This window comes from Chaetura pelagica, unplaced genomic scaffold (genome assembly GCF_000747805.2).
Source record: "Chaetura pelagica isolate M959 unplaced genomic scaffold, ChaPel_1.0 scaffold135, whole genome shotgun sequence".
In the NCBI taxonomy this organism is placed as follows: Eukaryota; Metazoa; Chordata; class Aves; order Apodiformes; family Apodidae; genus Chaetura; species Chaetura pelagica.
Genome location: NW_009953649.1, coordinates 1,549,801 through 1,563,059, shown reverse-complemented (window position 1 = coordinate 1,563,059; position 13,259 = coordinate 1,549,801). Strand labels below are relative to the sequence as shown.

The 13,259-nt window shown below is 38.0% G+C and overlaps 1 protein-coding gene across 1 annotated transcript in view; it reads left to right on the top strand.

The window, feature by feature from the left end:
• The window catches only part of MTHFD1L (methylenetetrahydrofolate dehydrogenase (NADP+ dependent) 1-like), a 143,867-nt gene that overhangs the window by 64,179 nt on the left and 66,429 nt on the right, over window positions 1-13,259 (top strand). The gene's annotated exons all lie outside the window — the stretch shown is intronic.

Below are 13,259 nucleotides of genomic sequence, written 5' to 3'. Positions count from 1 at the left end.
CTGCTGAATTATTTCTCTGCCAATTCAGCAAACTCAGCCAAATCAGGGGTCAGATGTCTCTGAACGAGTGCAAAGCAACAGCAGAAGGAAAGTGGCAGAAGAAAGAGGAAGACTGCCATGTTTTGGTGGCAGTGAGCCATTAGGTTGATCCAGCTGTGTTGTAAAACCTTACCATGAGGCCCTCATGTTCCCATGAAAGCATGTGGGTGGGCAGACTCTTTTTATATTAAGAATTCAGCCTGCACAGGCAACAAAAGACACGTAGAGCTTACTATCATGGTCGCAGGCAAAATAAACTTGTGGCTGAATGGTAAACTTTTTTTAATAAAAATTGTTGTGTGTGTTTAAACTTTAGAATTAATAAAATGAAATGGGTGTTGGGACTTTGCAGCTGTTCTTTTCTGTCCCCTGAACATCGTTGTTGGCTTACATTAATCCTGAAGTTGAACTTTGAGCACCTGTGGAATGATGATCTTGAAGAGGTGCAATGATGTGAAACACGAGGTTTCTTGTGCTAGTGCCCTTAGACTAGCAGAGAAACACACGTGATTCTGCTTGTGTCATACCTACATATTGCTGTAAATTACATAAAGAGAACTAAATTGCTTGAAAGTACTGTTTCTGTTTAAATTCACTCATGATCACAGAAAGTATGGAGGAGTTGTTTACATTATTATAGAATCTGTATGCTTCTTTTTATTATATTAATCAACCTATATTTTTACAGATAGAGAATAGAAAAGTTTCTTATATGAAGTTATTCACTACTGAACAAGAAAATAGAGGGTTATCTTCTTATAGAAATCTTAAAAATATGAAGTAATACCAATTAAAAAATGAATGATTGAAAGCTGTTGTAGTCATACTGACTTTGGAAAAAAAGCCTAAAGAAATGTGTCATCTTGGTAATCAGAATAACAACAAAAAGTTTGAACAGATAGAAATTCTTTTTTAATGAATTCCATTATCTTGAGAACTTTCTTCTTTTTAAAGGATATTTATTGGTTTCATTCAGTATTCTCTCTTCTCATGTTTAGGTAGGAATAACTAGAGAGATGCTCACCTGTGTAAGAAAATAAAGCATTGCAATTAAGGGTGGTGAAACACGAAGTTTTCAAGGTAGTTGGGGATGTGTGGAGTATTTGTGCTTCTTTTATAAAATGTGTGATCATGTCAAGGAAAGGGTTGTTTTCTCCCGTGTTACTGCTGTACAGCTAAAATATCTGTTCATTTCCCTTTAACAATCAAACATCCATTCAAAGTAAGAACATTTTGCATTCTGAATGCATTTATTTAATAGAATCAGTATTTCCTTAAGCCACTTGTTTTTTGTTTTTTTTCATGTGACATTGTGGAATGAAGAGCAAAGCATTTAGGGTAGCTAATATTTTTCAAAGGCTGGGTGAAGTGACTTTGTTTCTGCAGTGAGCAATCTCTTCAAGTGGGAAATCTGTTTTGTATCATCTGAATGGAAGAAGGTTGTCGGCAGCCTTCAGTCTTGATCCAGGATTTGGAGTCCAAAAAGCATCACCTTGGATTTCAATTCCCCTCCATTCAATGCTTCCCTCAGGCACTGAGAGCATATCCTTGGAGTTCATTATTTATTTTTTTTTGGTGGTCTTATCCACCTGTTTGTCTTTAGCACTCTTTTTTGCTTTGTTCATTTTTGGCCCAGTTTCTCTGTTGGGAAACAAAGTGGTAGAGCTGCAATAGAGGAAAACCTTTGTGTGTTGCCAGCTAAAGGCTCGTGTTCAGATTTTATTTTACAGAATACAAATCCCTGTGAAACTAGCTTCAAAAAGAGACTGCCTTTGCTCTGCTGAGCAAAGAACTGCAGGATTTTTATTTCCTTGTTAGATTATTAAAAGCAATAGTTCCCAGAGTGGCCTACTTAAACTTCACAAGTAGACACAAGTGTAAATGATTGTTCTAATGTTTGTAGTTACCATAAGTTTTATGTTTTTAAAAAAATGCATTGTTTCTGGGCCAAGATTACATGTAGCACCTGTTGGTTTATTGAATATTGTCCTATCCTACCCTATGCAACTGAAGTCTAAAATGACAGCTACAAAGTGTGCACCAGCCCATACTGAGGTCACATCCATACAGGCAGAAAGCCCAATGCCTTGTAAAGTCACACAGCAAAGCAGCTGGCAAGAAACTCCACTGCACTCTGCTTGCTGTGGTGGGTCCCTGAATCCTGTGCTGCTGTTGAAACTTCAAGGGAAAGCTGATCCTGGAGTTAGTTCTGACAGTAGGAATGTAGGACAGCTATGCTACACTTCTGTAAACAGTTACTGACTCTTGCTAAAAGTAAAAATTTTCACTGTTCCACATTTCTACTCTACCACTGTTTTTGGGCAGTTCATCCTTTTCTCTCATTTGATCTTGTACTCATTAGATAGTTGTCTGTGCAGTTGCAGTTCATATTTTGCTATGTTGGTTAGTTGCATAAGCTCTTTGAAGAGTCCAAGAGGTGCTGGAAAATAGCTTAAGGTAGGTGGTAGAACTGCATGACCATCAGAGGCATTTTAGGGACCACAAGCTATGAGATTGGTTCTCAGCCTTGTGCAGCTGCATCCAAAGCAAGAATATAAAAAATGTGTCAGAGTCTGAAATTAAATTTGTTTTCTCTATCATAGAATAAATATCTTAATGTATGTATGCTAGCTTACCCACGGATAGATGGTATGATGATATATATGTAAAGTTTATATATTTATTATTTATACTTTTAAATATTGTCTTTTTACATATTTATTGTTTTACTAGTATTTAATATTTTGTTTTATTTTTTACTTAAGCCTTAGTTATTTTAGAACAGAACCTCCTGTTCTAGAACAGAAGACCTCTACAGAGGTCTCTAGAACAGAACCTCTACAGACCTGCTAAGTTTGTAGACAGTACTAAGCAGAATAGCGTGGCCTGAACTTGCACCACAATTTCACAAATACATTTATTTTTATTTTCTGTCTTGGCTTAAGCAGCCTCCTTCCTCCAGCTGCTGGTTTCCAGTCCTGTGCAACCCCTCACTTGCCAGCACACCTGTTTATAAAGCCATGTGATAAACTAAACTGGAGAGAAGGTCTTGGTTGGAAAAAAAATACAACAAAAAAATCCCCTTCCTTCCCCTCACAAACAGTGGCTGGGCAAATGGTTACATACATGCAACAGGAGGAATATGAGATAATGCCAAATAAGATGGTGTTTTTGCTGAAATAAATATTTATTATAATATAGTCTCATTTGGGGCTTTAAAGTGCCAGTAAAGCTACTGTGGATGCACTAGCTAATCAGACTGAGCATGCATTGCCAAAGCAGCTAAGCCTGTCTCCTTTCTCAGCCTGTGCTCAACTGTTTTTGCATGACATCCCAGCAGAAACCTATTGCCCTTTTTGTTGGCTTAGTTTTCTGCTGACTTAACACAGAAGCAGTTCAGCCCAGAGTCACAAAAACACCGGAGTTGGTGCAAGGGAGGGTGAGCTGGAACAGCCAGCAGTGAAAAACCAATCTGTTGTCTATCCCACTGTTCGTGTGACCGTGTGCCATGGGCAAGGAAAAAAAAAATAAAAATAAAAATAAAATCCTCCTAAATTGTTCTTTTAAAATTTCTTTTGAAACCTTACTTTCTCTCTCTGGCCTGCATAGCCTATTTCTCTGCTTGCTTTGCAGCTGGAATTGCAACATGCTGTGCCTTTTGAGTAGTGTCGGTTACAACGATGTAGATGGTCTGGTTTAAAAAAATCTTAACAGAGTTTAACCATTAAGTCCCGTTGTGAACTCTTACTAATTGAAGGCATTCCCTGCTTCAGTTTCAGGTATCCAAGTGAATCAGAGACCCTCATTAAGTTCAAGACAGCCCAACCCTTTAGCTCAACTTGTCCATTCCCTCTTCCCTGAGCCTTGTTGCTACGTACTGCCAACTCAGTCGTTTAGCTCTAATTTTGCATTCTCTTGGTCTTGAGTTTTGCCACTGAACTTTTAGGACAATATCTTGACTAGCACTAGGTGGCTTGCACTTGTTTTTCTTCTCAGCCTTTTACTGCTTTTTTGCTGCAACTTCCCCCCATTCTTGCTGTGAGCAAGCATAGCCCACTGAGGACGCCTCTTGTGCTGCACGGCAGCTGGGCCACACGTGTCAGCCGTGCTAATGGCCAGGGAGGTGTTGCACTGTGCCACACTGAACGTGCCAACCTTCACAGTTGCTGTCAGAGCTTTGTTGTCTCTCATGTGTCTCTTCAGGCCCTCTGGCAGCAGCCTCAAGTCTGTTTCTGATATTTTATTTTCCTTTTGTACAAATGGTTGCCTACACTGGCCTGTTTAATCAATTCTACGTCACTTTTGGCTGAACTTCATTGTCTAACAGCAAGGACAGCTTGGCAGAAAAAGGAGCCTGGCATTTAGGCTGAGTCTTGTGCTGTGACTGAGTGGGGAAATACATCTTTAACTGTATTTAGGCCATTAGTTCTTTTGGGTTGTTTTGTTTTGTGATCTTAACCTCTCATTCCCCTTTTGTTCTTCATCACTGTCCTCTGATGTAGGAACACCCAACTCATGGCTGATCTGCCAAAGCTGGTTAATTCTGAAGGCCAGCCCTGGGGATAAATTTCCCACTTCTGTAAAGATTCGATTTTACACTAATTTCTCCTTGTGCTTCTGTTCTTATTTAATTGTTCAGGGGAGGGTATGTTGATTTCCCGGAAGTCCTCTTTTGCAGTTCCCTCTGTGCCTCATCTTTCTTTCCTCCATAGTTTCCCACCATTACTTTGAGAAAGATTTTAATTATTTCAGAAGTGTAACAGCACTTCTTGAAAACCAGAACATTAAATGAGTTTCTGGATATATAGGTTACAATGATTGCCTTAAGTGAAAAGCCCCCCAAAAATTCTGGGGCTCTGACAGCCCCAGAATGTCTGGACAAACACTATGTATGATGTATATTTAAAACACTTTATTTTAACTTCAAAAAATACACTATTTAAGGAGGCAGGTGTTCCTGATAATATTTTGCCACATAAGATGCTGCAGTATAGGAAAGAAACATTTCACATGACAGTTTAGAGTATTCTTATAAAAACTCACACTTCTCAAGGATTTGGGAAATAGTGTGTGGCTTCAACAACACTGCAACTGCTGCCAGTTAGAGTCCCAGTCCACTGCATGTATACAGAACAAAATATAAAGTTCTTATCCTAGAAAGACTTGCTAGTTACTCAGAGGTAAGAGGTGACAAGTGCCTACAGACAGGCAGCTGGCAAAGCACAGGAGAGCCTTTGTCACAATAGTACTGCCATCCTGCTAAGCCAGCAATTTTCTATTTTGTTGTAGTTTCCAAGAAGGAGAGTAATTCTTGGTGTACTTTGCAAGAGGTTCTGTAGGTTTTAGAATGCATGTCTCCTGTCAGGGAGAGCAGAGAAAGCAGTGCAAAGAAGCATCAATGAGATGAAATGTATTCAGGTTGCTGATGTCTCACTGGGGACAAAGTTTTGTTTAGGGAGAGGTGCCTTGAATTGCAATCAGAAATGGAGAGGACTAGACTACAGAACCCATAGTAACTTCTCATTCCTTGTGAGGAGGCTGGTGCTTGGCTCAGGAAGAGGTAGAAATTTCTCTTGCTTAACACATCCGACATTGTCAGGACTTCTTATGTCACATCTCTCTGCTAGTTCTTCCTCCTGTGTTGGCTTAAGGCAACAAAATACCTTCTAAAACTCCATTAGTTCCTTTTCTACATCAGTCTGATTGTTTCTTAATGCTCTATTTAGGTGAATAGAAAGGATAAACTATTAGTTTTTTTAGTCAGTGAATGCAGGCTGCCCAAGAGGTGTTTTGAAGACTTAAAGGATGAAAGAGGAAGACAAATGAGCTTTCCTGAGTCGTATTTGTCAGGGTGCCAGAAATTATTGGAATAAACAACTCAGCAGATTACCCCATCCATCTCTTTAATCTCTTAAAGGTGTTTCAGCTGAGGAAAAAGGATTGTTATAAATCAGGGGAAAAGTGAAGCATGAATATGATTTTCGAATCCTAAACCAGTCCTTCTGAAGTTTGTTTTTCAGGCTTGAACTGTATCTTTGGCAGCTAAAAGCATGTGCCATTCAACACTGAGAGCACACTGTGCTAGGCAAGGTCAGGCGTGACTTTTTCTTTCCTGGTGTTATATCAGGTTACAAGAGGAGGGTTATGGCAAGCTGTTGGTGCCTTTCTTAAGTAAGGTTCACTTTCTGTTTCTTTCTTTAGTTGATCAACTCAATGTAATGGGAAGGACTTTGTCACACATTTTTAATGGTATAAACTCAAGTAGAAGCAGTAAATTTTTAAAAAGAGTCCACTACTTAGCTTATATTGTGCCAGTACCCTTGTTAGAATAAACTGCTTATGCTAACTGCTCTAAATATGTTTAGTATGTACAAAGTTGTGTTTCAAAGGGTATCCATTTTGCATGCTCTCAGAGCAGGCATTGTGTAACAAGTTTACAAACCACTTTTTGAAAATTGTATGTGTTTAATACACTAAATGAATAATCTTCAGTAGATGTTTAATGTCATAAGACACTTCAAACTATGTTCCTAGTAGTAGTCTTTTTCCAGAAAAGGAAATAAAGCCCAAATACTTTGGCTAAACTTTTGGCACCAGGAGTACACGGGCCATTATGACACGTGAATGTTGGGTTTAAGGATTTATTTTTACCATTTTTTTGTTGCTTAGTACCACTAGAAAGGGATTCCATGTGGTGAACCTTCAGAGAGCTTTATTTTTCAAGATTCTGTCCAGAGCCTTTCTACCTTGTGTTATTCTTCAATCTTCATCACTCCTTGTTTTCACAAGAAACAAAATATAATGCTGTTACGTTCCAGTATTTTGCTCTTTGAACCAATGTTGTTTGTTCTTTTTTGTGTGTTTTAAGCATTAAAGCAAGGCTAAGGTTTCATGATACAAGGTGGTTGACAGCATTATCAGTGTAGGTGTTATGGCTTGCTCTGAAACATGTGTTCTACAAACAAGATAAGGGATATTCAGAACTTTACAGTGTTTTCCCTGATCCCATTCATGGTGCAGCTGCTCAAGCAGCTGTGCTTAGCACAACTGTGGCAGTGGGGCATTAAGGAGGAAGGTGATACTGTGTATGTCAGTATTACTGCAAGGCTCTTAAAAAATCATGGTGTGATAGTACAAAGCACAGTGGTATCACAAACTGCAAAGTAAGATACGGTTACTGCTAGAAGTTTCACTTGCAAATAGTGATGCCATTCACATCCCAGCTGCTCTTTTTATTTCTTCACATTTGCCGAGGTAAAAGTAAATTCTATCTTTCACACATTGTAAAGTGGAAACAAAAAAGAAATCTTCCATTTGCTTTTCAAAGCTTAGCAAACGTACTTACCCAGTAAGCTGCAAAGTCTTCAGAGACAAGGTGTTGTGCCACACATTCTCTTTCATTCACAAGAAGTCAAAGTTCCTGAACACTAAGCTCACTTAATGCCTTGTCACAAATGACCTGGGTGCAAGTAGTACAACCCTTGCTTATGTATTGGTGCCACTGAAAGTCAGATGGCAATTATTTAAATTACTGTCTATTGCAGAAAATGCTTAAAACAGGCTTGAAATAATTTATAAGCTATTGTGCCAAATTAGAATAAAAACTTTTTCTTACATCTTTGTGTGTTCAGAGTCCTGGAGAAAGTTCTCAATGACTCCACATTTTCTTGAAACTTTTTCTTCTGACAGTTCTGATCTTTAGGATACATTGCAAAATAAAGCTTTGCAGAAGGAAGATTAGGTAGAAGAGAGGTGTCCTCAATATTTTTGTGTGTCAGCAAGCATTCCAGCATTGAACCTGGTATCATATGTCATTGTATATCAGAGTTTAATGAATTTGGGAGCTTGTGAATTATGCAAAGCTAAACTCAAAACTAGAAGTTTATATTGATCATGGACTATTGAATTATGTCTAATATTACACTTGTCATAAAAAAATGGTGTTTTGCTGAATAAGGAGAGGTGATACTATTTTGAAAAGAAAAGCTCTAAGAATATGGAATGTCTTGTAGGGATTTTTTCTTTCTTCCCTTTAAAGAAAAGATAAATCTATGAGGTGTTAGAAATTCTCTTGGCATTCCCTCGCTATGAAACGTATTTGTAAATGTACGTTCCCAGATCTGTTGATGATATCCAGAATAGTGAGGGGCAATATACAGCAAGAAAAGAACATGTGATTATAAATCATCAGTCATTTAGCTGAGTTCTCTGCTTTATCTGACAAGCATATCAGATGGTCTTCATAGACTGACTGAGCTCCAGTTTGAAACTAGCTAGGATTTTTAACCCTTGCTGCTACTACTGGTAAGCTATCTGAGTTTCCATGGGCAATTTGGGCTCTTGTTCTGTAATACTCTGTTCCAGATTAATCTTCTCTTTCTCAGGTGATAATTTTTACACAGTCTGTCTACCTTATCAAGTATGGCTTTTAAAAAACTTTTGTAATTAGTGCTAGGCTTGCCATTCATGTAACACAGGCTATCTGCTTTTTTATTTTCTGCATCTGTTATAGTATTCACTTTCTTCAACAGAGGTGCGTGTACGCAGCTTTGCAAAGTCACACCTTGCTGGTGTTTATCTTAAGATCAATCACCATTCTTTTATTTATTCTTTTTCTCATTTGCCATGCATCACTCATTCTGTGATTAACTTAATACTGCTAGGCTCTGATATTTGCACGTATGAAGTTCCCAAATCACAGGTCAGATTTCTGTCATTAACCTGCAATGGCAATGGCTATTTTCTAATAACTTTCATTCTGTTTCTCTTAATTTCTTCCTGAACGCCACAGCAGCTTTTTCCTGTGTAATATCCTTGTTCCTCTCCATGTTTGTGATGCTTTCAAACTTCGGCATTGCTAATAAACTCCATCATTGTTCCTCAGTCTTTCTGCCGAGATTGTTTAGTGAATACTAAATGAAAGCCCTCAGGCTGGTGCTTGCTTCTGCTTCTCAGTTCTCCTATCATGGCTGCCTATTCTCTCTCTTAATCATGTAACAATTTATTTTTTTTTCTTTCCTAGCCTTGCTCATACATTCCTATGTGTTGCTGTAGCAGGTTTTTTTTCCTGAAGGCTGCATCACTGAGATGTTGTCACATTTTCATTACTGAATAAAGGTTTGTATCTGGCACTGCCTCTGTTAGACATGGGTTATCTTCCTTATCTCAATTCTTTTCCAATTACCCTTTTCTTTAAAATCTGTTTAAAAACCATTAGACCTGTAGTCACTCAGATTTGCCCCCATTCTTCTTACAGTACTTAAATACCAATTTAGATACTTTCAGATACAAAACACCAAAAGAAAAGGAACTTACTTAAAATGTTAATACAAGATTTATGGTTGTGTTTGTTTTGGTTTTTTTCTTCCAGGATTTTGAAATTCCTGATTTACTCTTTGTTAAGAGTAGTACATTTAGCTCTTGTGTATTTTGCTTTTTAATTCCAAATGTAGTGTAGTACTGTGACCTTACTTTCTTAGCTTCTACTTTTTAATTTGTGTGGCCAAAGACTACTGCTATTTGTTTAATTACCTTTGCAGTCTCTGACATTCATTCTCTAGTGTAACAAGTCTGTTCATCTTTTCTGTTCTTTTAGAGCTTTTGTAAGTAACAGTTGCATATCTTGTGCTCAACAAGTTCCCCCTGCAGGATAACAGAACTGTATATTTGACCATGTTTCCTCTTAGTAACCAGGAGTTACTACTGCTCAGATACTGTAAGAGACCAGGCATTTTAATTAGTACATTTAGAGGAGTTTGAATTCCTCAGCAAAGTTATTTCAGTGTGAGGAAAACAATTTTAAATGTAACAATCACATGATAGAAAATGACAACCATGACCTTGCATGGTTGTTCCCAAGCTTTTTTGAAACTTTGCTGGTGGATGGGTGCTGCTTTCTGCCTCGCTGGCAAAGGAATTAAATTATTTTCTCACAGACTTAAGAGCTGTGAAATGGCACATGTGTGTGTCAGTCATATGCTGAATAAACTGTCTCCCTGTAACTGGGCTGGTTCAGAAGCAAGCAGAGAACTGGCCATGCATGCCTTATTTGATTTCTTCATACAGGTTTTTAGAGTAGAAGGGAGTCATAGTGAGACAGTGTTTAGGTTGGAATTACATGCCCAGGGGTTTCACCATGATGAGTGGGGAAACAGGATGGAAGGCAAAAATGTTCTGGCTGGTAACTAGAGTTGGCTGGCTCCCTCCTAAGGAGCTGGTGTCTTGAGGAGACCTTTCTTTCTCCTCTTCCTTGATGAGTAAAAGTCACAGAGGCAGTTGCCAAGCTCATCACTTGTCACTGGCAGCACACATTTTCTGATCAAGAAGTCCCGGTCTTGAGGCAACATGGTGCTTGTCAGGAGGCATCCATCTTACTATCACCTCTATCCTTGACTGGCTTTGTGGCCTTAAGCAAGAAATTTCAGCCTTCATGCCTGCATATGTAATCTCATTCTTCCCTGTTTGTTTATTCAGTTTGTAAACTTTCTTAGGGGTAAAACTGTCTCATCATATCGAAGGGAGAGATCCCAAACACTACAGGCACTTGAAGGTAACAGGACTTTTGCAGAGCCATGGCAGCTGCCAGTACTTAAACATTCACTGACAAGCTGACATGGTATTTTAATTCTCTGTATGCTGACCTCTTCTGCAACATGTTAGAGCTTAACACAACTCTTTCCTCTGTCAATGACATTCATAAATTAAAAATATGGACTGTACAACTGTTGAGGGCTATCCATTACTCTCGGTCTCAGGACAGTTATCCAGAGGTAAAAATAGATAGGAAGGATCTGCCATTCATTCAGCAAGTAGAGACACTGCCCAGTTCCTGATAAATAAAATACCATTCTACTGAGTACAAACTGATGACATTGCAACTTCTGTACTATTTGTTTTCCCTTACCTCCCCAAGATAGCAATCTTACCTAGTTTTAAAACTCCCAACTCATAACAAGCAAATAAGCAGTTCCTTTTGTTCTTTTGTAACCTGCTGGTTGTATTGCTTCTACTTTTAAGAAGAACCGGAGATTAAAAAATTGCAAACAGTAAAACATCATATATGCTAGGAAGCTCTCTTAATTCATCACTTGGCAAAGGAAAAAAAAGCAGGCTTCCTAGCTAACAACATTACTTTTTCTTAGGGTTATTTGGCAGAAAATCCATCATCCTGTCTCCAATTGTGAGTATTTCTTATTGACTTTTGCCCTTTAGGAAGGGTCAGCAGGGCAGAGTATGCATAAAGAGTTCAAGTCTCATTTCAAAGGCTGAATTTTAATTTCAGCGGATGGTTTATTTTTAATATCACTTAGAATCACAGAATCATAGAATTGTTTAAGTTGGAAAAGACCTTTAAGATCATGAAGTCCAGCAGTTAACCCAGCACTGCCAAGTTCACCACTAAACCGTGTCCTTGAGCACCACATCTACACATCTTTTAAATACCTCCAGGGATGGTGTGTTCACCATTTCCCTGGGATTTCAAAGGCTGAATTTTAATTTCAGCGGATGGTTTATTTTTAATATCACTTAGAATCACAGAATCATAGAATTGTTTAAGTTGGAAAAGACCTTTAAGATCATGAAGTCCAGCAGTTAACCCAGCACTGCCAAGTTCACCACTAAACCGTGTCCTTGAGCACCACATCTACACATCTTTTAAATACCTCCAGGGATGGTGTGTTCACCATTTCCCTGGCCAGCCTGTTCCAGTGCCTGAAAAACCTTTCAGTAAATAAAGTTTTCTTAATTTTCAATTTAAACTTCCCGTGGTACCACTTGAGGCAATTTCCTCTTGTTCTATCACCTGTTACTTAGGAGATCAGCTACCTTCTCACTACAACCTCCTTCAGGTAGTTGTACCAAGCGGTAAGGTCTCTCCTCAGCCTCCTTTTCTCCAGATTAAACAACCCTAGTTCCCTCAGCTGCTCCTCACAAGACTTGTGCTCTAGATCCTTCACGAGCTTCATTGCCCTTCTCTGGACATGCTTCAGCACCTCAATGACCTTCTTGTGGTGAGGGTCCCAAAACTGAACACAGTACTCGAGGTGTGGCCTCACCAGTGCCAAGTACAGGGGTGCAATCACTTCCCTACTCCTGCTGGCCACAATATTTCTGATACAAGCCAGGATGCTCTTTGCCTTCTTGGCCAAATACCCATTTCATCTCATTTGAAAATAAGATCTCTTTATTAGATTTTTTGTTTGTTTGTTTTATTGTCTTTTTGATACTGAAATCTGATGTTCTTTTTATGGACTACTTGTGAAAGAATTAGGTTTGTTCAGGCATTTCTATCACGTTGGAGAATAATATTTTTTTTCTTTTTTATTTTCTGAGTAATTTTTTTTTGTTTTGTAATTTTTGTGGTTTTTTTAAAGCTTTTATAATTCAAAATTTGAATAATGTACAGATATGGAATTTTTCTTTATATATGTATTTACTTTGTGAACTGGTAACGTAAGCCTTCAAAGCTTCAGAGAAGACAATACAAATATAAAGTAGTGTAAAGATATAAATACTTGTATTTCCATTTTTTAATATGGCAATTGTAGTTGGCAGAGTTTTGATATAATCTAGTACAAGTTTATATTTAGATGGGTTTATTTACCTTTTTTCCACTGGTATTCCATGAACACATGCACACTGAGATCTCAGTTAATAGGCGTTTCAGGGAGAATTCAAATCTACATTGCCTTTGTTGGAATCAAAACTCAGAAATGTTTTCTTCTTGTTCTGTGCTACCTTCTCTACCAACCCAATTGTAAGAATGTCATGGTTTGGGGAGAAGTTTACGGTATGTCTTTAGATGTTCTTGGAAGACAAATGCACACACAAAGGGTTCCTAAGATTTTATTTGTAGGTGTTTTGTTTTGCCTCATAAATTTTCTGAAGTACTCCATAATACAATATAAAAGAAAAATACTCTGATTTCTCAGAAAGTATGCTGACTTTAAATTGTTGGGGTTTTTTTGTTTTTTCAAACAACAAATTGTGTGTTATTCTATGCTGAGAATTTCTCGATAATTTTAACAAAAAATCGTTATTTCTCCTTGAAAGCAAAGTAGATTTGCTTACATATCTGATCTCGTGACTTGGTGTGATTAGCTTTAATAACAGTATAAAGAATTTCTGACTTGGGATATAAATAAGTTTCTAAGTATGTTAAATACCTTGCAAATACTACTAGGTCATGTATGGCCAGTATGATTTGTTAATGGGAAGAG